General features: G+C 35.6%; 1 pseudogene; it reads left to right on the top strand.

Annotated features, from left to right (window-relative positions):
• The first annotated feature begins 323 nt into the window (after positions 1 to 323).
• LOC136318386 (titin-like) lies at positions 324 to 25,585 on the top strand (annotated as a pseudogene).
• The last annotated feature ends 1,027 nt before the right edge of the window (positions 25,586 to 26,612 follow it).

The following is a 26,612-nucleotide window of genomic DNA, read 5'->3' as shown; positions in this document are numbered from 1 at the left end:
AAAGGCTATGTGATTGAGGGGCCCTTGTACTCTCCCAATCAGAGTCTTAGTTATTTTAGAAGACACATACCTCATGTAGCCAGAGGAACTAGATGCCTGGCAGAGGGACAGATGCAGAAGAGATTTCTCACTGACCTTGTACAGCAGAAGAAAAGGGACCCTACAAGTACCCACTTGCTGGCCATGAGTTCTTCCCTTCCCAGCACCACAGGCCCATGTTCACATGGGAGCTAAGATAACCAGACCTGTTGCTCTTCCTTCTTGAACAAAGCAACCACAAAGATGATTAACTGAGCCTGTGTTTATTCTCTTGGAGTTACAAAATGAGTAATCAAAGCTACTGCTTCCCTCTTGTAAGGTCTTCTGAGCCTCTGAAGGATGTCACAGTGACTGCAGGGGAAACAACTGCCTTTGACTTCGAGCTCTCTTATGAGGATATCCCGGTGGAACGGTGTCTCAGAGGGAAGAAACTAGAGCCCAGCAATAAGGTAAAAAGCAGAAGTGTGGTTGCCTTGTCTTGCTCTCACTTTTTCAATCAGGTTCTTCTATCTTCACTTGCATGGTCCTTATTCTTTGCTTTTTTGTGTCCCTCTCCCTTTCCTTCTGTCTTTCCTGCTCTATCCTGATTTCTGCTGAAATTGCAAAGCACATTCTTCACATTTTTGTTAGGTTCAATTGGGTATTTTTATTGAAATATAAATAACAAATTAAAGTGCAATCAATTTTTATTTGTTCTGAAGACAATCATTTATTATTTATCAATGATAGGAAAGATCAAAGAGACTTTTCGATTGGAGGCACTAGAGCAATGGTGCATCTTGAGTTTTATGACAAATTTTCCCCACGCTATCTAATGTTCTGCCTATAAGGGGATTAAGGGAGGAGGATTGAAATTCCATTTCAGGCAGTTGATCAAGTAGTTGAGATAACTTCTGGGCAGAATTGCTCTTTAAGCATTTTTCCAAAGCTGTTTTAACCGCCAAGTGCTTGGAACTGCACAAATTCTGGAATGCAAGCAGACTATTTAAAGTGCAGCTGATGGTACTGACAAGAAGGAAGGGCTCTCTGGATAGCCACATGTATGAGAAAATACATCTTAAAAGTTTTATGAACTAACCAGCTCCCAGTGTTAGCTTTTCTGTGCTTAAAATTTTACCTGAAAGTAAAAATCGTTTTTTTTTTTCATATCTCTAAAATATAATTTATCTTAATTGAGCTATGTAATTTCCCCACAAAAAAAGTTGGTGTTTAAATTATCTTGATAATTGTAAAGCCAGTAGCCATGGCCACCATCACAGCCACCTGGCCCATGCAGGTTTGTATTTGATTTAGACAGACAGTAATGAAACAATGAAGCCAAGAATTGGTGGGCCATCATCTTTATCCTAGTTTGCACCTGGCAGGCAAGAAATACACACAGTGGAAAAACACTTCCCTTTCCATTCCAGGCTCCCAAAGCCAATGACTTATCTGAGTTTCCTAGAATCTAAGTTTTCTACCTCACCAGCCTTATCCATCTCTGTTCCGCATCTCCTTCTCCCTGCACAAACTCTGCACAAACTGGCTTCTCCTTCAGCACTCTGCCATCTTGACTGCTTCACCTCTCCTCCACCTGGTCTTTCTCTGCTCTCCTCCAGCATGGGCTCCTCTGCTCCATTTTATAGTGTAGAAATCAAAACCTTTAATCCAATATGCAAACAAGGAAGTCTCTGATACAAAGTCTCTTAGGGTGGAAAAGGCTTAGTCCTAAAACTAAGACTTAGGCAATAACGACCCTGCCTGCTTTTATAGCCTGTCCCCCACACCCAATGCAAACTATAAGCAAGCAAACCTATAAATCATATTTACAAACTTGTCTGATCAAAAATAACTTACCATTATTAATTTTGAATTATTGAGATAAAATATATAAAAAATGTCCATGAAAATAAAGCACAGGACAGTGCATAGTTCTATAGCATTTCTTTCCCCTATATTTTAGGAATACCATCTACTGTGCTATCAAGGCTTCAACACAAATCAAATTTTTAAGACTTGAAGGTATATAATTAATAAGGAATTCAGTTTAACAAAGAGCCACAAGGTTTGTTGAATTATTAGAAGGTAAATGCTTTTGAACAACTGTTCTAAAACAAAGAAAAAGCTTGTACTCTACCTAAGTGATTGAAGGGTAATTCAGCCATCCAGGGGGTAAATTCTGCCTACTACAGAGAAAATAATCAGCAATTGGTCTCCTTGTTTACCATGGATAGAAAAAGCAGCTATATGTTCAAATTTCAGCATGAGAATATTAGGTTATATAAGATGAAATCTTCCTTACAGTAGGTCTTCTAAATATTCAACTGGGTCATAGGTTTGCTTTCTTAAAATAATACATTTGTCCTATTAAATGTGGTTTAATTGCTTTCATATCTAAAGACAAGGTTTGCTTGACTTTTTTTTCTCTGCATTTGACTTCATTCTCTCAACTAGGCTTTCCCCGCCAGGCTAGGACCCTAGCTGAAGCCAGTCCAGTGTGCATTCACATGTCTTGGCACTAGAGAAATACAAATACTTGATTATGATTTAGAGCCGTGGTTCTCACAATTGAGAATCACCTAAAAGGCTTGTTAAAATGCCAACTGGTGGGCCCCAGAATTTCTGATTAAGTAGGTGTATTAGTTTCTCATGGCTGCCATAACAGACTACCACAGACTGGAATGGCATCAACAAGATAACTTATTTCCTTGAAATCTGAGATCAAGGTGTTGACAGGGTTGATTCTTTCTGAGGGCCATTCTCTTTGGCTTGTAGATGGCCACCTTGTATGGTAATTTCACATGGTCTTTCCCCTTGTATGTCTGTGTCTAATTTCCTCTTCTTCTAAGGACATCAATCATCAATCATACTAGAGTAGGGCCCAATCCTGTGACCTCACTAAACTTATCTCTGAAGAAAGTCACATTCTGAGTACTGGAATTAAAATTTTAAAACATAAATTTGAGGGGACACAATACAACTCAGATAGTAGGTTTGGAGTGGAGACCTAGAATGTGCATTTTTGACAAGTTCTCAGGTGATACTGGCCCCTGGACCACACTTAGCCACTGGCTTGGAGCAGGTACCCTCTCCCTGGTGTATATGCACTTAGAAAGAGCAGGATTATCATATTAATGGGAAGGAATGTCATATATTTGTAACTGAAAAATGGGATGAGGGTTTTAAATTGAGGAATTTTTGGCATTTCCCATATTACATGCCTCTTTTATTATGGGCTTTTCAGCAACATGTGGCCAAAAAAAACGCTCAAGTTTTCCCATTGGAGGCACCCTAGATCTAATCTGGGCTCTGTCCTTTCTCAGCTAATTTTGAGTAAGCCACATCCGGGCTCTGTCCTTTCTCAGCTAATTTTGAGTAAACCACATAACAAGTCTGAGTTTCTAATTTCTTCCCCATAAAAGGGGAGTGAAAATAATATCTATAGGGTAGTTGGAATTAAATGTAATAATTTATCTAAAGGGCCTGCACTTAGTAAATGGCAGCTATTACCATTGCTTAATTTTTTTATATTTTAATTAATTTTAATGGGGTGACATTAATCAGTCAGGGTACATAGGTTCAGAGAAAACATTTCCAGGTTATTTTGACATTTGATTATGTTGCATACCCATCACCCAAAGTCATATAGTCTTCTGTCACCTTCTATCTGGTTTTCTTTGTGCCCCTTCTCTCCCCCCAATTCCTCCCTTCCCCTCCCAACCCCCTATAACCACCGCACTCTTGTCCATGTCCCTGAGTCTCATTTTTATGTCCCACCTATGTATAAAATCATATAGTTCTTAGTTTTTTCTGATTTACTTATTTCATTCAGTATAATGTTATCAAGATCCATCCATGTTGTTGTAAATGATCCAATGTCATCATTTCTTATGGCTGAGTAGTATTCCATAGTATATACGTACCACATCTTCTTTATCCAGTCATTTATTGAAGGGCTTTTTGGTTGTTTCCATGTCTTGGCCCCTGTGAACAATGCTGCAATAAACATGGGGCTGCATATTTCTTTATGTACCAGTGTTTTTGAGTTATGGGGTTATATTCTCAGTAGAGGGATTGCTGGGTCATAAGGTAGTTCTATTTTTAATTTTTTAAGGATGAGTTCTATTTTTAATTTTTAACAGTGAATGAGGGTTCCTTTTTCTCCACAGCCTCTCTAACACTTGTTATTACCTGTCTTGTTGATAATAGCTAATCTAACATGTGTGAGGTGGTATCTCATTGTAGTTTTGATTTGCATTTTTCTAATAGCTAATGAAGAGAGCATCTTTTCATATATCTGTTGGCCATTTGTATTTCTTCCTGGGAGAAGTGTCTGTTCATGTCCTCTTCCCATTTTTAATTGGATTGTTTGCTTGTTTGTTGTTTTTATAAGTTCTTTGTATATTTTGGATATTAGCCCCTTATCTGTGCTGCTGTTTGAAAATATCATCTCCCATTTAGTTGGCTGTTTGTTTTGTTGTCAGTTTCTCTTGCTGTGCAAAAACTTCTCAGTCTGATGTTGTCCCATTCATTTATCTTTGCCTTCACTTCCCTTGACTTTGGAGTCAAATTCATAAAATGCTCTTTATAACCAAGGTCCATGAGCTTAGTACCTATGTTTTCTTCTATGTACTTTATTGGTTCAGATCTTATATTTAGGTCTTTGATCCATTTTAAATTAATTTTAGTACAAGGGGACAAACTGTAGTCGAGTTCATTCTTTTGAAAATGGTTTTCCAGTTTTTCCAGCACCATCTGTTGAAAAGGCTTTCTTTTCTTCATTGTCTGTTGTTGGCCCCTTTATCAAAAATTATTTGACCCATATACATGTGGTTTTATTTCTAGGCTTTCTGTTGTGTTCCATTGGTCTAAGTATCTATTTTTCTGCCAATACCATGCTGTTTTGATTATCGTAGCTCTATAATATAATTTAAAGTCAGGTATTGTAATGCCTCCAGCTTTGTTCTTTTTCCTTAGGATTGATCTGGCTATTTGGGGATTTTTATAGTTCCATTTAAACCTGATTTTTTGTCCCATTTCTTTAAAAAATAACATTGGAATTTTGATGGGAATAACATTAAATTTGTATATTGCTTTGGGTAATATAGTCATTATGACTATTTTTATTCTTCCCATCCAAGAACAAGAAATATTTTTTCATTTCAATATATCTTTTTTGATTTTCCTTAACAGTGCCTTTGTAGTTTTCATTATACATCTTTTACATTCTTTGTTATGTTTATTCCTAGGTATTTTGTTGTTGTTGTTGTTGCAACCATGAAGGGGATTGTTTTTTTGAGCTCATTTTCTGATATTTCATTGTTGGCATATAGGAAGGCAATGGACTTTTGTATATTAATATTGTAACCTCACTTTATTAGTTTATTGTTTCTAGTAGTCTTTCTGTGGAGTCTTTGAGGTTTTTGATGTATAGGATCATATCATCTGCAAAAAGTGAAACCTTTACTTCTTCTTTCACAATATGAATGCCTTTTATTTCTTTCTCTTGTCTAATTGCTCTGGCTAGAACTTCTAACACTATGTTGAATAAGAGTGGAGACAGTGGACAACATTGTCTTTTTCCTGATTTTAGGGGAAAAGTCCTCAGTTTTATGCCATTTAATATGATGTTAGCTGATGGTTTATCATAGATGACCTTTATTATGTTGAGATATTTTCCTTCTATACCCATTTTGTTAAGTGTTTTAAACATAAAATGATGTTCTATTTTATTGAATTGTTTTTTCTTAATTGTTAATAAGATACAGTTTTTGTTCTTTGTTTTGTTGATATGGTGTATTAGGTTAACCATTTTATGTATGTTGAACCATCCTTGAGATTCTGGGATGAATCCCACTTGATCATGATGAATTATTTTCTTAATGTGTTGTTGTATTCGATTTGCTAGTATTTTGTTTAGTATTTTAGCATCTGTATTCATTAGAGATATTGGTCTCTAGTTTCTTTTTTGTGCCGTCCTTGCCAGGTTTTGGTATGAGGATTATGTTGGCCTCATAAAATGTGTTTGGCAGTATTGCTTCTTCAATTTTTTGAAAGACTTTGGTAGAATAGGAACCAAGTCTTCTTTAAATGTTTGATAGAATTCACTAGTATAGCCATCTGGCCCTGGATTTTTATTTTTGGGGAAGTTTTTAATAGTTGTTTCTATTTCCATCCTGCTTGTGCATCTGTTTGGGCTTTCTGCTTCTTTATGACTCAGTCTAGGAAGACTGTATTGTTCTAGGAATTTATCCATTTCTTCTAAGTTGTTAAATTTGGTGGCATATAGTTTTTCATAGTATTCTACAATAACTCTTTGCATATCTGTGATAACTGTAATGAAATCTCATCTTTCATTTTGGATTTTATTATGAATCTTCTCTCTTTTTTCCTTGGTGAGTCTTGCCAAGTGTTTGTCAATTTTGTTGATCTTTTCAAAGAACCAGCTCCTTGTTTATAATTTTTTCTATAGTTTTTGTTCTCTATTTCATTTATTTCTGCTCTGATTTTTATTATTTCCTTTCTTCGGCTGGTTTTGGGTCATCTTTATTTTTCTTTTTCTAATTCCTTAAAGTATGAAGTTAAGTGGTTTACCTGGGCTCTCTTTTGTTTGTTCATATAGGCCTGTAGTGATATGAACTTCTCTCTTATTACTGCTTTTGCTGCATCCAAGAGATTCTGATATGTTGTATTGTCATTTTCATTTGTCTGTATGTACCTTTTGATCTCTGCACTTATTTCTTCTTTGACCCACTCATTTTTTAGAAGTATATTGTTTAGAATCCACATTTTTGTGGGGTTTTTTTTCTCTTTTTTGCAGTTGAATTCTAGTTTCAAGGCTTTATGATCAGAAAATATGGCTGGTATAATTTCAGTCTTTCTGAATTTGCGATGTTATTTTTGTAGCCAGCATATGGTCAATTCTTGAGAATGTACCATGTACACTAGAGAAAAATGTATACTTTGGCACTTTGAGATGAAATGTCCTGGAGATTTCTATCATTTCCAATTCTTCTAGTGTTTTATTTAAGGCCAATATTTCTTTAGTAATTTTCTGTTTGGATGAACAATCTAGAGCCATCAGCGATATATTGAGGTCTCCAAGTATGATTTTGTTTTTAGGTCAGTCAGTAGCTGTCTTATATATTTTGGTGCTCCTTGGTTTGGTCCATATATATTAAGAAGTGTTATGTCTTCTTGATTCAATGTCCCCTTTATCATTATGAAATGACTGTTCTTGTCTCTGATTGCTTTTGCTGTCTTGTCAGCATTGTTAGATATGAGTATTGCTACGCCTGCTTTTTTTTTGGATGTTATTTGCTTGGAGTATTGTTTTCTAACCTTTCACTTTGAATTTGTTTTTATCCTTGTAGCTTAGATGTGTTTCTTGTAGGCAGCATACAGTTGGATTATCTTTTTTAATCCATTCTGCTACTCTGTGTCTTTTTATTGGTGAGTTCAATCCATTTATGTTTAGTGTAATTATTGATATTTTGAGGGTTTCCTATTGCCATTTTATATATTGCTTTCTGATAGTTTTTTATCTTGTTTGGTTCTTCTATTTTTCTATCATTTGTTTTTGTTTGGTTGTAATTCATACTTCTATTCTCTGTTACTTCTTTTTTCAAGCCATGTACTTCTGTGTTGGTTTTTTCAGGGGTGACTACCATTAAGTAATGAAAAGCATACATATCATGTTCATTGTAGTACATTATCTCATGAGTGCTTCTGCATTTTATTCTCCTTTGCTACTGTTAGTCTTTGTTCTCTCCCTCTTTTGTTTCTTTGTCACAGATTATCTTGTTTTTATTGTGATCTTGATGGAGCTTTTACTTGTAGTTTTATTCTGTTTTGTTCTTTGTGTCTGGTTGTAAACCTCTTTTAGTATTTCCTGAAGTGGCAGTTTTCTGGTGATAAATTCCCTCATCTTTTCTGTATCTGTAAATGTTTTTTTATTTCTCCTTTCTTTTTGAAGGATAGCTTTGATGGGTATAGTATTCTTGGCTGGAATTTTTTCTCTTTTAGAAGTTTAAATATTGGGGTCCACTCTCTTCTAGCTTGTAAAGTTTCTGCTGAGAAATCTGTTGATTTTCTAATGGGCCTGCTTCTATATGTTGTATTCTTCTTTTCCCTGGTTGTCCTGAGAATTTTTTCTTTGTCATTAGTTTGTGCCAATTTCATTATGATGTGCCTTGGAGTAGTTTGTTAGGGTTAAGATAACTCAGTGTTCTGTTTGCTTCTTGAATTTGAGGCTTTAGTTCTTTCCACAGGCTTGGGAAGTTCTCATTTATTATTTGTTTGAATATGCTCTTCATCCCATTCTCTCTCTTCTCCTTCTGATATACCCATTATTCTTATATTGCTCTTTCTGATGAAGTCAGACAATTCCTCTAGGGTTGTCTCATTTTTTTTAAATTTATGAGTCTCTCTCCTCTTCTCTCTGTAGTACCTCTAGTTGCCTGTCTTCTATGTTACTAATTCTCTCCTCTATCTGGCCTGTTCTATTGGCTAAGCTTGTTACCTTGTTTTTCAGTTCATGAATTTAGTTTTGTTATCTGTTTGATTCCTTTTTATAGTTTCAATTTCCTTGGTGAGGTATTTCTGTTCATTGAATTGTTTTTTGAGCTCCCTAAATTGTGCTTTCTCATATATCCCTGAGTATATTTTGGACTTCAATTTTAAATTCTCTGTCATTTAACTCCAAGGTTTCTAAGCTATTAAAATTTTTTTCTATAGATTTTTAGTCATCTATCTGAGCTACATCACTGTCTTTTGTATCCATGATAATAATTTTTTTCTTTAATGGCATTTGAGAGTGGTATTGTTAGTAACACTAATAAGAGTTGATAAAAAATATTTTGAGAAAATGCAGTGAAAGACTATAAATTCTATTGTGCTAAGTGGAACAAAATTATGTAGAATGGAGGGCCTGGGTTGGGGGGGAGTTACAAAGAGGCAAAAATAAGGCAAGAACCCACAAAATGCCACAAGGAAAAAATTTGGATCAAGAAAAAAATAATTTGTTTGTAAATGATGGTCAAATAAGAGAATTAGTGTAAGAGAAAAGAAAAAGAGAAAAAAAATACAGTGATAAATAAAAATTCTATTGTATTAAGTGGCACAAAAACTATAGAATGGAGAGCTGGAGTTGGGGGAAATGCTAAAGAGATAAAAAGTGAAGTAAAAAGCACACAAAGTTCCACAAAGAAAAAATTTGAATCCAGAATAAAATAATTTGTTTGTGGGTGAGATTCAATTGAGAGAAAAAGTGAAAGAGAAAAGAAGAAACAAAAAGAAAGAAATTGAGTTAAGTTTTTTGGAATGTAACACTCATAGAAGAAACAAAAAGAAGGGGAAATGTAATATCTATGGGTAGTAATGTTCAAAATAAAAAGAAAATAAAATGGAAAGAAGATAAAATGACCAAAGTGGAGGGGGAAAAAAGGTAAAAAATACAAGAAAAATATGGAAAAAGTTATAAAGACAGTGGCTTTTTCCTGGTTTTGAGAAGTTATCTTCTTCCTTTTTCTCTCTTCTCTCTCTTTTTGGCTGGTGTCACTGTACCCTAGGTTCTGCCCCTATGGCACTCCTAGGGAGAAATTTGCTATTGTGTCACTGTGTTTGATGTATGTGTATTTCAGATGCTCCTGGGATCATTTTTCTGCCTCTAGTTGTTGAATTTGTTGAAGTTTCAGGGAGAAGTATTGGGAGCACTCTTACAGTGCCATTTCTCTGACGTGACTCTGGTTGACTTTTTAAGATCCTTTCTAGATCTGTAATTCATCATTAAATATAAGAATACTGCTTAAGAATAAATGATATTATTCTTTTGCTACTAAGTATTTTTGGGTCAAATTAAGAGTTTTTTTTATTAAAGGAAAAGTCTCATTAGTTTTCATGTAAAAACTACACTTTTAATTTAAAATGTAGACTTATATACTATAAAAATCATATTTATATTTCTTTTTACTCAAAATGTTTATATTTTTTAGTAAATAGATAAATATATCTTATTGTCCCCAAACATTTTTCTTGGGTTAGAAAGGATCATCTTAGTATGTCTGTCTTACCTCCTTCTGTCTCTCTTAGCACAGAAATTTTCATTCTTTTCTTGGCCACCCAAAATAGTTCAGCTTTTTATGAACTGGCTCTTATTTATATGTCTTTTTTTAAAAGAAATATAAACTATGAAGAAATAAAGTCCCTTATTACATTTCCAGCTTTTGTTTAAATTAAATCTTTCAGAACAAACTTGCTACTTCCAGTTTAATTCAGGCTTTTTATTTACACTTTGCAGAATGATTGGCCTCCAAAAACTGCATTAACCAAACTAAAACAAGTTATCAGAATAATAAAATCAAAAGAAAAAAAATTAGAAATGAGTTGTGGGGTCTTTTTATCTTTATTTTTGTTGTTGTTCATTTGTTTGTTATTTTGGCCACCAATCTAAGAAAGGACTGCTAAGTCCTAAATGGCCTTTGATAATTTTATATTTAAATTTTAATAGCTTGGTCACAGTCATAATGCCTATAGTATTATAGCAATATGCTTGCATTATAAATTAATATTTTTCAAGGATAGTATTCACCAATACCTTACATAATCCACCAGAAAACATTCAGCATTCATTTTATTTGTTCATTTTTATAAGGTACCTGTTAGTTTTTTCCTTTTCTTTTTTAAACATAATCATGATACATTATATAAGAGCAATTGAGAACCATGGTGTTCTGAGCCAGGTTCTTGATAACTGGATTTTCTAGAGTAACTTAAGAGGAATTTGGATAAAATAACATGTTAGTAAATAAGATATATCTGTGGGTGGGTTGAAACCTGAGATAGAGACTTTTAAAAACAGTCCTAAGCCATGGTTCAAAATATATTTTCAAAATTTACATAGAACTGCCATTTCAAAAACTTTTTTCCCATTTAGTTACCATATATTTTAGTAGTTGTGTTCCTAGGACAGATCCTAATTATCTCCTTCCATCTGCCTATTTTTCCTTATTTTGTTTTCGGCCTGTCTCAATATCAATAACCATGCCTAGCTTTTTATATGAAACTTTACTAATAACTCTTTCCTTTAAATCAGAATAATAAATGGTTCCTTTGGTAAAAACTTTTAAATTATTCTTAACTTTAAATGAATTCTTAAGCAAAGCAAAATCAATCTTGATAACAGGACATAGCAGTTTATGGAATTTTATTTTATTTTATTTTTTAAATTGAGTTTATTGGGATGACATTGTTTAATAAAATTACATAGATTGGCTTTAGCTCAATGAGTTACTTCATCATGGTGGACACTAATCTTACAGAATTTTAGATGATGGAACTAGAAGAACCTCCAAATGTCTTATTGTTACTATCAGGATGGCTCTGTCCTGTAGCTTTTTTTTCAGTTGTGCAAGCCACAATTATGGGACCTAGTAAGAGTCCTTATCAAGGTGGTGTGTTCTTTTTGAGAATTTATTTTTCTACAGACTACCTTTCAAATTGCCCAAGGTTACATTTACAATAAGAAATTATCATTCAAATATTAACATTAACAGCAGTGTTTGTCTTGATATTCTACTGTCACAGCACTCTCCTGATTTAACTATTTTGAAAGTTATTTTATCCCTTTGTTCAATGTTATATGACAGTTGTAATCCTAATACTGGATTTTCTCATCCTGAGCTGCAGACACATGGAGGGAAAGAAGAGTCAATACCTTTATTTGTATTTTTGAACAAAATTAAGGAATTATATAAATTATTTTGATCACAGGTTAAAGTAGTTTGCAAAATAATTTCAATTGTCAAAATAAGTGGAAAGAAAAGTTTTAGCTTGTTGCATGGCAAACATCTCACAATTAGAACATAAGGTTTACTTTAGGCATACCAAATGCAATCAATTTTTGCTCCTTTTTATGATTTAGCTTTTCTGTGTTCTTTCTTTATATATAAAGACAGTGGTAGAATGGAGGCAAATATAATACACACACAAACACACTACACATACACAGAGGTATAAGCAGAAATTTGCTTAAGCATTTCAACATAAAACCCACCTAGTAATAACTAAGGGTATTTAGACAAGCCTAAAATTTATTTAAAGATTTCAAACTATTAGTTAAAATTGTTTTCAAGCTCATATGTGCTATATAGGATTATAAAACAACTTGGAAAGCACTATTTCAAATTGTTTACATAAATGAATTAAATGTAGCTGTATATATATACATATATATATATATATATATATATATATGATAGCTGTTTCAAATATTCTTAAACTGCACACTTTTTCAATAACTAGGTAGTCACACATTCAGAAGGAAAAGTTCATACCCTCACTCTGAGAGATATAAAGTTAGAAGATGCTGGAGAAGTCTAACAGCAAAAGGTTTCAAAACTCAAGCCAACCTCTTTGTGACAGGCAATTATAAAATATTTCTTTTTATGTACAGTGGTATCTTGAGATACAAATTTAATCCATTCTGTAACTGAGCTCATAAGTCAGTGAACTTGTATATCAAACTGCGGATACTGGAGGTGTGTGCCAATGCGCCAACTAGCGGCAGCTTCCCGAATCATGACTCATATCTCGGAATTTCGCTCAGATCTCATCTCAAACAAAAATACAACTGAGTCACAGCTCTTGTCTTAAAAAATTTGTATGTTGATCTGTTCATATCTCAAGGTACCACTGTATATTGAAACAATTTACAAATAAAGCCAACTTTCATTTATCTTTAGTCTTTATATGTTGAGTAGCATAGATAATTAAAAATCATCAAATATTCCAGTCTATTTTTACTCTTTGGCCTAACTCAATAGTTCACAGACTTTTCTTTTAAGTCAGAATTGACTAGCATAGGCTTTACTTCCTCTTTCTATCCCCACTGTTTTTATTGCATTCAATAAACACCTGGAGTAATAATTATTAAACTATATATATATCACTTTATTAACCAAGAGTTGACTATTATTTCCTCGATGTTTATATTTTTTTATAAGTGCTTTTTATCTGTGTGTAAAAATAATTATAAAACATCATTATTAGGGGAAAACATTTGTGTGGAATCAAATATTAGAAATGAAACTTAAAAATAGAATAACCCTGAAAATATAAGAGGAAAGTTGAGAAGGTCCTGAAATTCTTCCAGAAGGAAAGGAGAGATGCCTTGGATAATTAGTATGATTACTTCAGAACTCACAGTTGAATTTACTAAACTTCTTGAGGACTAGATGGTCAAAGAAACAAGCCACTGCAGTATTGGAGTGTGAAGTATTCAGAGAAAATGCTAAGGTGAAATGGTTCAAAAATGGTACATAAATTCTCAAAAGCAAGAAGTATAAAATTGTTGCTAACAGCAAGGTCAGAAAACTTATTATACATGGCTGTACCCCAGAAGATATTAAAAGATATACTTTCAATGTGAAGGATTTTAAGACTTCCTGTAACCTGAATGTCATGTATAAGTATTCTTCTTACACAAGACTTTTCATTTTTAACTCTTTGATAACAGAACAAAAAACAACAAAAAATAAAAACCCCACAACTTTTGCATGCCCTTCTTGAGCTAACAGCTTTTCTTGGCAACTTATAATATTGATACTGACATAACCTGATCCTTTCTGTGTTTAAAAAACAGTCCTTTTGATATGTCTGGTCTGATAAAGGATGGATTGATTACTTTTCATCATGCTTCTCACTGAGTAGTGAGCAGATGTGCTCTTTGTCTACATGAGATAAACCTGTGGGAATATCCAGATGAGAACAAAAAGAATAAAAAAGACAATAAGGGAGCTATGATTTAAAAAAAGAAAAATAAAATAAAAGCAATTTCTACTTGGAAGGAAAATGAATCCTTGAGTGTGGGCAACAACTAGAGAAGGAGCATGGAATTTCACTTTGACTAGGAGCATGCTAGAGGTCTGCTGTAATGTACAATAATAAAGCCCACTCACATGAGCTTTCTCTGAGAATAAGAATGGGTAAAAAGATGGAGAGAAGCCTGCATTCTTTGAGTGCTGTGAATGAAGAGACCTCCCATGGTTTTTAGCATTACTTCTTCCTCTGGTGAAAATAAACATCTTTGTACAAAATGCCACATGCTAGCTCAATTTTTCATTCATTAACTTTCCAGTGATAACATTTTTCAGTGTATATTTTTGTGCAATACTTGCTGTTTGATTTAGTTGCTTCTCTTCTGTCAACAGCTACAAGATAGTGGCTTTGATTGTTCCTCCATGCATCTTGTACTGTTTTATTCTTTCCACTGTGTGGTGGTTCTCATTTAGCCTGTGGCAGAGTAGGTTCTTGGGTCTCCTCCTTCTGTTTGTCATCTATTTTGTCTCTAATCCATGAAGGCTAAGCTACAATGAGCCTACAGTATCTTCAAGCTTGTTTGCCAGTATGATATCTCAGGATACCATTTATCAAGAGGACTCAACAAAAGAAGGAAGGGCAAGAGGTCAGCTCTCCAATTCTATACATGTACTGACTTAATTCTGGAGATAATGAGATTTTTAAAAAATGACCCTACCAATCTTTGTCATGCTAATAGATTTTATGGCTGACATATATGTGCCATCTTTGAAGCTGAACATATACAATTCTAGTGTCAATTCATGCCTTTCTGCCATAGACAAGACTGGTGATAGTTCTTCAAGCTGCATTATTACTGAATTCTAATTTCTCAAAGATTATGCTTGCTGCATTAAATATTTCTTTGCTACCTGTGCTACTTGTGTCTTCTTCAAAAGGTATCAACTTAAAACACTTGAGAGTATCAATGGGAATTATTCCTCCTGCTATAATTCAGAAGAACTGAGCTAATAATAATAGAGATGATAGATAGATAGATATAATTAATTGGAACTGTAGTATACCACATTAATTTATGAAAACTACAGAGATATATAAAAAGTAAAGTATCATCCTGAAGAGTAGCTCAAAGTGATTTCACAATCAGTTGTAGCCTATTAAGATGGAAAAGACATTGAAATAACTCACTTTTTCTTAATATGTACCACAGTAATGTCAGAGTAATTTTCTAGAAGACATTTTGAATTCTGATGATCTTTGCAGCTCCTCATGTGGAATTCTTAAGATCACTCACTGGTCTTCAAGTTTAAAAAATGGCTCAGTTTGAGTGTGAAATTTTTCAAGAAAATGAGAAGGTCTGTGATTATGTAGTTGCTATCTTATATTGTTACATAGTTTTATGTATACTTTTGGGTTAGCCAAAGTTGGCGGTGGGCATGGGTGTGTTAATTTTACCTATCTCTGATAATTATTTTGCTTTTAGCTTAAAGATTATTACTTTAGTATAAAATACACACTTGATTTGTGTTCTCTTTTTAATATTATCTATTTACTATTACTTGAAAAATACTGGACATACAATCAGGAGTTTTAGACATTTTAGTTTAAACCATATAAAATTGCTATTTTCTTAGGTTAAAAACAAATATTAGCAATTTTATATGTCTCAACTCAGTACTCCTGTTTGCCAATAATTATCATTGAAATCTGTTTATATGTCTGAAAAACAAAGGAGTTGTTCTACATGATGTATAAAGTCTCCTCTGGCTCTAAACTTACATGATTCCATTATTTTTAATAAATCACAGCAGCTCACTTACCAATAATTGAAGAAGTTTGTTCCTGCTTATTTTTAAAATTTATTTTACAATTATAATTGACCTACTTTAGGGAGTTGGGTTGTATTTTTATTTACCACTTTGGTTCTTCACAATCTAAAGCCTTGTTGGTTGTTTTTAGAAAAACTCAAAATCATATTTTCTCTTGAGGACACATAAGTGAAGGACCACAAGAAATACTAATAAAGGTATTTATTTATCTTAAATATAGGTTCTGTGGTTCAAAGATAGTGCTGAAATTAAAAATAGCAAAAATATGACATCCTATCTAAGGGAGCAGTGTGCATTCAACATCAACAAATATCTGTTGGATGATGAATCAGAATACTCCTGTGAAGTGAGGACAGCGTACACTTCTGGCTTGCTGACAGTACTGGGTAAGGCTTTCTTTGCAGAAGTTTATGTTTTGGGGAAAAAATAAGAATTTCTATAGTAACTCAGCGTTTCATTTTTTATTTATTTTTATTCTTGAAGAAGAAGAAGCTATCTTTACCAAAAATCTTGCCAACATTGAAGTTAGTGAAACAAACACAATAAAACTGGTTTGTGAAGTCTCCAAGCCTAGAGAAGAAGTGATCTGGTGCAAAGGGGATGAAGAGATCATTGAAACAGGAAGATATGAAATACTTCCTTATGGATGAAAGAGAATCTTGGTCATTCAGAATGACCAACTTGAGGATGTTCTCAAACTGATGGCAATGTCAAAGTGCATGGTATGAAAGTTACTATGAATAGTATTTTATTTTTAGAAATTTATGCTTGTTTCATCTTGAAATTTTTTCTTTCCATAACATGCTGCTAAATTTATCTCAAAGCTTCAAAACTTTGAAGTACTTGAAGGAGAAAAGGCTGAATTTGTTTGCACTATATCAAAGAAAAGCTTTGAAGTCCAGTGGAAGAGAGATATAAGACATTGAATATGGAGACAAATATTACATTATTGATGATGGCAAAAAGAGGATTCTAGTTGTGAAAGATGCCATATTACAAGATACGGGCACTCATGTAGTCATGGGGCTGCCAGAGCTGCAGCTCACTTGACAGTAATTGGTAAGTTTATTTTTGCTTCTACTGTTTACTCACATGTGTATCTTTGGTCCTTCTTCATACTGTAAAGTCTTGTTGACTGCTTTTAGAAAAACTCAAGATTGTAGTTCCTTTTAAGGACACCCGTGTGAAAGAACAGCAAGAAGTCATCTTCAACTGTGAAGTCAATACAGAAATTGCAAAAGCCAAATGATTCAGAAGTAAAGAAGCCATATTTGATAGTTCAGAATATGTTATCCTCCAGAAAGACCTGGTCTACACCCTCAGAATTAGAGATGCACGGTTAGATGATCAAGCCAAATATAATGTATCACTGACCAATCATAATGTTTGAGTGCAGTGGAAAGTAAGTCACTTACATGGCATTAGTAATTTTAAAAATTAATTTTTATTATGAAAGCAATTAAAATCAACATTATTATTCTTTGCAACTGAGGAAGACCTCAGAATTGTTGAGCCTGTTAAAAATATTGACACAATGGAAAAGATATCTCACATTCTGGTATAAGGTCAGTTGTCTCAATGTAACACTGAAGTGGACCAGAAATGGAGAAGTGACTTTTGACAACTGTGTTTTATACAGAATAGATAAATATAAGCACCAGTGGTTCTCAACCTGTGGGTCACGACCCCGGTGGGGGTCGAATGACCAAATCATAGGGGTCACCTAAGCCATCAGAAAATATGCTCTAATCATTAAAGACTAATCATCCCAGATGAGGGCGAATACATTATCACTGCTGGACAAGATAAATCTGTTGCTGAGCTTCTTATCATAGAAGCTCCTCCAGAATTTGTGGAACACTTAGAAGACCAGACAGTCACTGAGTTCGATAATGCTGTCTTTTCCTGCCAGCTCTCCAGAGAGAAAGCAAATGTAAAATGGTACAGAAATGGGAGAGAAATCAGAGAAGGCAAAAAGTAAGCAAAAACTTCTTAATCTCTATTTCTGTAGCTGTAGATAGTTTTGACAATATAAATGGTCATTGTGCAAACTAATCAGTCATTCAACCTCTTCTTTTAGATACAAATTTGAAAAAGATGGAAGTGTTCCTAGACTTGTTATAAAAGATTGCAGGCTGGATAATGAATGTGAATATTTTGTTGAGTAGAAGACAGGAAGTCATGAGCTAGACTTTTTGTGGAAGGTATGTATTACATGAAAGGACCATTTTAATATTAGTATCAGGATTTTTTTTGGTATTTTTTTGGTATTTTTTTGAAGTTGGAAATGGGGAGGCAGTTAGACAGACTACCACATGCACCTGACTGGGATCCACCCAGCATGCCCACCAGGGGGCGATGATCTACCCCTCTGGGGTGTCGCTCTGTTGCATCCAGAGCCATTCTAGTGCCAGAGGCAGAGGCCACAGAGCCATCTTCAGCGCCCAGGTCAACTTTGCTCCGATGGTGCCTTGGCTGCGGGAGGGGAAGAGAGAGACAGAGAGGAAGGAGAGGGGGAGGAGTGGAGAAGCATATGGGTGCTTCTCCTGTGTGCCCTGGCTGGGAATCAAACCTGGGACTCCTGCACACCAGGCTGATGCTCTACCACTGAGCCAACTGACCAGGGCCTAATATCAGTTTTTAAAAGTTGTTCATCCAAATACGAACATATTTGTATATGTTTCACATTTTCTTTTTTAGAAATCTTTGTTGAGATCATCAGGCTTCCCCAAGATATTCTCAAAGCCCCAGTACTGATGTCATCTTTCTGACCAAGCTCAACAAAGATAAGGTGGAAGTTCAATGGCTGAGAAATAACATGATTATTGTCCAGGATGACAAACACTAGTTGATGAGTGAAGGAAAGATACACAGGCTACAGATCTGTGATATTAGGGTCTGTGACCAGGGTGGGTACAGATTTATTGCCAAAGACAAAGAAGCCAGAGCTAAGCTTGAACTGACAGGTAAGTCCCTTTTTTATTTTCAGATATCCTCAATATCACAGATACTAGATACAGATACAGTTTTAGATTTTTACTTTCCAAACCACTGTGGGACCTCTTAGATGTGTTTTTATCTTGAACCTAAGCTTTCAAGACATCCTTATAGGTTGTTGTCATGAAAAAAGCCATAAATGTACCTCTGTACATAAGAAAAAGTTTGACTGGTTTGTTTTGAACTATGTGTGAGATGCCCACTTTATTTTTTTAAAATATGTTATAAGCTGTATTTAGTCTTCTGTTATTATTTTTACCAAAGAATAGAAATTTTATGGTTTTATATCATCATTAATTCTCTATTCTTGAGTCTGATATTTTGCAATATGAGAACACTAAACTCAGTATTATCTGTTTTAAAGTTACTATGGTATTCTTCTAAGGTTACATAACCAATATTTGCTAAGAAATGCATAGTAAAGAAGCTATGGTATAGCCAAACTACAGTAAATAACTCAAATGCATTCACATGTTATTTTTCTCACTAGCTGAACCTAAAATCAAGACAGTTGATCAAGACCTTGTGGTTGATGTTGGCCAGCCTCTGACAATGGTGGTGCCCTATGATGCCTACCCCAAAGCAGAAGCTGAGTGGTTTAGAGATAATGAAGCTCTGTCCTCAAAAACTGTTGATACTACAGCTAAACAAACTTCTTACAGAATTTTAGAAGCCAAAAAGGGAGACAAAGGAAGGTATAAAATTGTGCTTTAGAACAAACATGGGAAAGCAGAAGTGTTCATCAATTTACAAGTTATTGGTAAGTCCTTGAGTCACTTGGCCTTAACTGGCAAATTATGACTAAAAGCATGGTAACACACTAAAAATTTTTTTTTAATATTTGAATTTCAGATGTTCCTGGTCCAGCATGAAACTTAAAAATGACAGAAACATTTGATGGTGAAGTAAGCTTCACTTGGGAAGAACCATTTACTGATGAAGGAAGCAAAATCATAGGTTATGTTGTTGAAAGACGTGACATCAAGAGGAAGACATGGGTGCTGGCCACTGACCATGCAGACAGTTGTGAGTTTACTGTTACTGGACTACAAAAAGGAAGATTTGAGTATCTGTTTCATGTGAGTGCAAGAAACAGAGTTGGCACTGGTGAACCAGTGGAAACTGACTATCCTGCAGAAGCAAAGAGCAAATATGGTAAAAACTTATAAAATAAATTGCAGACTTGTTAATCTTTGCTTTTATCCCTGATATAACCCAAAGCCCATGTTATGTTCTCTGATGAAATCCAGATGTTCAGGCCCTCCTTTAAATGTGACCATCACTGATGTGAATAAATTTGGTGTCTCACTGGGCCCTGGCCGGTTGGCTCAGCGGTAGAGCGTCGGCCTAGCGTGCGGAGGACCCGGGTTCGATTCCGGCCAGGGCACACAGGAGAAGCGCCCATTTGCTTCTCCACCTCTCCGCCGCGCTTTCCCTCTCTGTCTCTCTCTTCCCCTCCCGCAGCCGAGGCTCCGTTGGAGCAAAGATGGCCCAGGCGCTGGGGATGGCTCTGTGGCCTCTGCTCCAGGCGCTAGAGTGGCTCTGGTCGCAACATGGCGACGCCCAGGATGGGCAGAGCATCGCCCCCTGGTGGGCAGAGCGTCGCCCCTGGTGGGCGTGCCGGGTGGATCCCGGTCGGGCGCATGCGGGAGTCTGTCTGGCTGTCTCTCCCTGTTTCCAGCTTCAGAAAAATGAAAAAAAAAAAATTTGGTGTCTCACTGACATGGTAACCACCAGAGTATGATGGAGGTGCTGAGTATGATGGAGGTGCTGAGATCACAAACTACGTCATTTAATTAAAAGATAAAACTTCTATCAGATGGAACACTGCTATGAAAGTAAGAGCTGAAGACCTATCAGCAACTGTCACTGATGCAGTGGAAGGACAAGAGTATAGTTTCCGAGTCAGAGCCCAAAAGTGTATTGGAGTTGGAAAACCAAGTGCAGCCATACCCTTTGTCAAAGTTAGTGATCCAATTGGTAAGCCCATCTTAAAAAAAAGGAAATAACTGCTTCATGAAATCCCAAAATTAAGCCTATCAATTTAAAAAATTAACTTAAAGTTAATGAACAGATAGAACATCAGAAAAATTTGAAAATCACAAAAACGTAAACTGTACTTCTTAGTTTTATTTAATGAATTCAGTAAACTGTTATCTTAATGGGAATGATAGAAATAATTACAACATTCTTAATAATTTGTCACTGAATTAAATGGTATGCTCCAACTTTTCCATTGCAGAGAGACTAAGGCCTTCTGTGAATTTAAATTCCTCAAGTCAGACTCAGTCATCAGATCAACTCACATGGGAGCCTCCTCTGAAAGATGGAGGAAGCCCGATCTTGGGCTACATAATAAAGTGATGTGAAGAAGCAAAGGATAACTGGATCCATTGCAATATGAGACTGGTCCCTGAACTCACATACAAGGTAGGGCATTTGCATCTAAAAACAACATTCAGAGTATGATCATGGACTTAAATGTATATGGTTTTTACAAATATTGATTCATAATTTTAGGTTACTGGATTACAAAAAGGAAATAAATATTTGTATCGTGTATCTGCAGAAAATGAAGCTGGTGCTTCAGATCCATCTGAAATTCTTGGTCCTCTAACTGCTGATGATACTTTTGGTAAATGGATATATATTTTTTGTAGATTTGGAAACAGCATATAACTACTTTGTAATATGAGTGACTTAAATATAGTACTGGGAATTCATTATTTTTTCTTCTTGGTAGTTGAACCAACAATGGATTTGAGTGCATTAAAAGATGGTCTAGAAATTATTGTCCCAAATCCTATCAAGATCCTGGTTTTAGCCTGACCAGGTGATGGCACAGTGGATAGAGCATTGGACTGGGATGCAGAAGACCCAGGTTCAAGAACCCAAGGTTGCCATCTTGAGTGCGGTCTCATCTGGCTTGATCAGAAAGTTCACCAGCTTGGACTCAAGGTTGCTAGCTCAAGCAAGGGGTTACTTGGTTTGATGAAGGCCCATAGTCAAGGCACATATGAGAAAGCAATCAATGAACAACTAAAGTGTCAAAACAAAAAATTGATGACTGAGGCTTTTTATCTCTCTCCATTCCTGTCTGTCTGTCCCTATCTATCCCTCTCTCTGACTCTCTGTCTCTATTAAAAAAAGATCCTGGTTCCAAGTACAGGCTATCTAAGGCCAACTGCAACCTGGTCTCTAGGAGATAAAGTACTAGATGAAGGAGATCGTGTGGAAATGAAAACCTTATCAGCCTATGTTGAATTCATCATTTCTCCAAGTGAACGTCCAGACAGGGGCATTTATTCCCTGAAACTGAAAAATCTTGTGAAGGCAATTTCTGGGGAAATTGATGTCAGTGTGATTAGTAAGGAATTAAACTTTTATTATCTAAAGAGACTTGACAGAATTAGCAAATATTGGTTTAAACTATTTATGATATCGACTTCTGACTGTATTTATTCAGCTTGTCAAGTGCACCCTAAGAACTGAAGCTTGGTGACATAACCAAGGATTCAGTACATTTGACCTGGGAACCACCAGATGATGATGGAGGAAGTCCACTAACTGGATATGTTGTTGAAAAGTGAGAAGTCAGTCAGAAACATGGACCAAAGTGAGTTTTTAGTAGTGATGCACACTAACTTCAGAAGAGAGAATGGGAATGGGGAAATCCCAGAATTCTGGGATGCCATCAAAATTTTTATGTCTTACGTTTACCCTGCTAAAAATGCTTTTTTAAAATGCATTGATGCTAATGCTTCCTAAGGTAGTTCAACCAAGATTTTATATAATTGCCTCATTTTGTGGCCTTATCAAATTTTCAACTAAGTTTGTTAAAAAAAATAAGAAAAAGTAAAACAAAAACAAAAAACACCTTAACTACTTACTTAGTACCTGATAGGTACCCACTATGCCCTTATTATGTTGTAAGCCATTCTAAGAATAGTAAGTACTTTACTCCCTGATGGTCATATCTTCTTCTCAGTCTACTAGATTACCCTAGTTCAGCGGTTCTCAACTTGTGGGTCACGACCCCAGTGGGGTTGCCAAAAGCCATCGGAAAATACATAATGCATATCAAGTATTTACATTCCAAATCATAACTGTAGCAAAATTACAGTTATGAAGTCGCCACCAAAATTATTTTTTGGTTTGGGGTCACCGCAACATGAGGAACTGTATTGCAGGGTCACGACATTAGAAAGGTTGAGAACCACTGCCCTAGTTGGTCTAATCTTCCAATTTTTTCTCCTCTTCTACTTTTGCCTTGATTTAAAATCATATTTCTGATAACCCAGCTGGCAGAAAAAAAATCAACACTTTATTTTCCACCTTCTTAGTGTATACAAACTGAAACAGCTTCACCTTATATTAAAGGTAAAAAATTTAGCATCCCACTTTGCAATGTTTCCCTAATATGAAATAAATAATCTTTAGCATTGAAAACAGCTTCCATTTGTATCCCTGCTCTTGGTAAAAAAAAATTTTTTTTTGACTTGGGCAAAGCATTTTTGGGAAACAACTAATTAACTGTATTTCTTTATCCCAGGTTATGGACTTTGTGACTGACTTAGAATTCTCAGTTTCTTTTCTTGTTCAAGGAAAATAATATTTATTTAAAGTCTGTGCTCATATCAAGTGTGTTCCTGGAGAAGCTGCATATGTCGATGAACCTATAAATACGTCAGCTCCTGCAAGTGAGTACACTTCTGAAGACTTCTCACTAGCCTCTTGTCACCTGTTTTAGCTTCTATATTTGGGGTTGAAATTATGGGGTAAAGGCACAGGTTGGCAATATGACAATTTTATAGATGGCCTATCTAAGACTGACTCTCTTTGAAATGTTATAGTGGTACCTGACCCACTAGAGAACATTAAATGGGAGATCCAACAGCCAAGAGCATCTTCCTAACATGGGATCCACCTAAATATGATGGTGGTTCACGAATCAAAGGATATTTAGTTGAAAAATGTCCGCATTGTTCTGATTGATGGGTTGCCTGTGGAGAACCAGTTCCAAAAACAAAGTATGTTTTAAATTATTTGGCATAAGAGTAAATGTTTACTCTTACTAAAATGAGATTTCTCAATAAAAAGAAATATTGAAAAATAACTAAATAAATAAAATGAACTTTCTTTTGGGAAAATCTAAATATTAATATATTTTCCACTGAGTACCCCCTATGGTGCCTAATTTTAAAAAGTGCTGCTGCTGAACCTACTCCCTACTCAAGGTTTTCTTTAGTTACAATACTGAAGCAATCCAGAATTGACTTAAATAATACTGTTAGATTAGGAATATGCATTTTGGAAATATTATGAACACTACAATAGTGGAACAGATTATGTGCATTTTAGTGAAATATCCTATTTTGTTTTCTGAAAGAATGGAAGTAACAGGTTTTGAAGAAGGCAATGGTATGCCTACTTCGTCAAGGCCTTGAACAGGCTAGGTGCTAGCAAACCCAGCAAACCCTCAGATGAAATCCAGGCTGTGGACATGCAGGGTATTTTTGTTTTTGTTTCTTTGTTTGTTTTAGAAACCTGACCTGTGACTTTACTTCTGCTTGAACTTGCTAATATCATAAATAATCTTTTTCTAATTCAGAGACTCCAGAAATTTTTCTCGACGTGAAGCTCCTTGCTGGCCTCACTGTAAAAGCTGGAACTAAGGTTGAACTTCCTGCCATGGTCACTAGAAGACCTGAACCTCAGATAAGTTGGATAAAGGCTGATATACTTCGGAAGCCAGACAAAAAAAATCACCATTGAAAATATTCCTAGGAAATTCACAGTGACTATTGTTGATAGTTTGAGAAGCAACACTGGTACATACATCATCAAAGCTGTGAATGTCTGTGGTTGGGTCACCACTGTGCTGGAAGTGAATGTCCTAGGTAGGGAGGCTTTCATTTTAAAAAATTGGCAAACTTGGCTCTGGCCGGTTGGCTCAGCGGTAGAGCGTCGGCCTGGCGTGCGGGGGACCCAGGTTTTATTCCCAGCCAGGGCACATAGGAGAAGTGCCCATTTGCTTCTCCACCCCCCCTCCTTCCTCTCTGTCTCTCTCTTCCCCTCCCGCAGCCAAGGCTCCATTGGAGCAAAGATGGCCCGGGCGCTGGGCATGGCTCCTTGGCCTCTGCCCCAGGCTAGAGTGGCTCTGGTCGCAGCAGAGCAACACCCTGGAGGGGCAGAGCATCGCCCCCTGGTGGGCAGAGCTCGCCCCTGGTGGGTGTGCCGGGTGGATCCCGGTCGGGCGCATGCGGGAGTCTGTCTGACTGTCTCTCCCCGTTTCCAGCTTCAGAAAAATAAAAAAAAAAAAATTGGCAAACTTGTTGCAGCTACCTTTTAAAATGAAACATCTTTTAAATGTTTTTTTTTATCTTTCTCCCTATATAATGCCATTCACAGATAAGCCTGGACCACCAGCTGCTTTTGACATCACAGATGTGACTGAGTCATGTCTTCTGACATGGAATCCCCCCATGAGATGATAGTGGATCTAAAGTCACAAACTATGTTGTGGAGAAAAAAGCGACAGTGAAGTGTGGCACAAGCTGTCATCTACTGTCAAGGATACAAGCTTCAAGGCAACCAAATTAATACCCAATGAAGAATACATCTTCAGAGTTGCTGCAGAAAACATGTACGTTGTTGGCGAGCCAGTTCAAGCCGCTCCAATAACAGCCAAATTTCAGTTTGGTAAGTTTCTCATTAATTAGTTGGGGAGGGGAGAGGTAAAAATGATGCTTATCTCACACTTGGATTTAAGTGTCATATATATCATTATCTTGTCTATAGATCCACCTAGACCTCCAACTTGCCTAGAATCTTCTGATACCACTAAAGATGCAGTGACTCTCACATGGTGCAAGCCAGATGGTGATGGTGGCAGCCCAATCACTGATACTGGGTTGAAAGATTAGATCCTGATACTGATAAATGGGTTTAATGCAATAAAATGCCAGTAAAGGATACAACATACAGGTATGCCCAAAATCTCTATCAATTTTCATTCTTTAGTATTTCTTTTTATTATACATAATTATATATTACTAAAAAATTTTTATTTTTTTTTTACTATTTCCCATTAGCACATAATTTTTTTTATTATTTTTTATTATTAAGTGAGAGGCAGGAAGGCAGACAGACAAACTCCCACATGTGTCCCAACTGGGATCCACCAAACAAGCCCACTAGGGAGCAATGTTCTGTCCATCTGGGGCCACTGCTCCATTACTTGGCAACCAAGCTATTTTACTGCCTGATGCAAGGCCATGGTGCCATGCTCAGCACCAGGGCCAACTGGCTCGAATGAGCCATGGCTACAGGAGGGGAGATAGAAAGAAGGGGAAGGTATGGAGGAAAAAAATGTCACTTCTGTGTGCCCCGAGAATCAAAGCCAGGACCTCCACAACCACATAATTTAAAAAATGTTCCAACCAAGGCCACATTTCATAATTTATTAAAAAATACTAACTTTATGGAAGTTTCTAAGTGTTTGGTCTTCTAGTATATTAAGATAATAATCATTATTACAGTATTTTAATTAGGTTCTACATTTTAGCTATGACTCAATTGTGTGACAGTTGAAAAGCTACTTTAAATTTATATTAGAATATTTTCAGTAAAATTTCCAAATAAGTTTTTTACAATTTAAATAAAATAGCCTGTTCTGTGTAAAACAGAGCTTCCACTTCTTATCATGGCATTCAGCTAGCACTTTGTTTCTATTTCAGAGTAAAAGGTCTCACCAATAAAAAAAAAATTAGATTCCATAGGTTGGCTGAAAATCTTGCTGGACCTGGAAAACCAAGTAGATCAACTGAACCAATCTTAATAAAGGATCCCATTGGTATTATTTATATATTTCTTGTTATTACTTTTGAAACTTATGTAACCTTATTTTTGACAAACCTGAATAATTTTGTTTGATTGGCTTACAGATCCTCC

This window comes from Saccopteryx bilineata, unplaced genomic scaffold (assembly GCF_036850765.1).
Source record: "Saccopteryx bilineata isolate mSacBil1 unplaced genomic scaffold, mSacBil1_pri_phased_curated manual_scaffold_108, whole genome shotgun sequence".
In the NCBI taxonomy this organism is placed as follows: domain Eukaryota; kingdom Metazoa; phylum Chordata; class Mammalia; order Chiroptera; family Emballonuridae; genus Saccopteryx; species Saccopteryx bilineata.
Note: the sequence above shows the minus strand (reverse complement) of the source record. Positions and strands in the feature narration are given on the sequence as shown.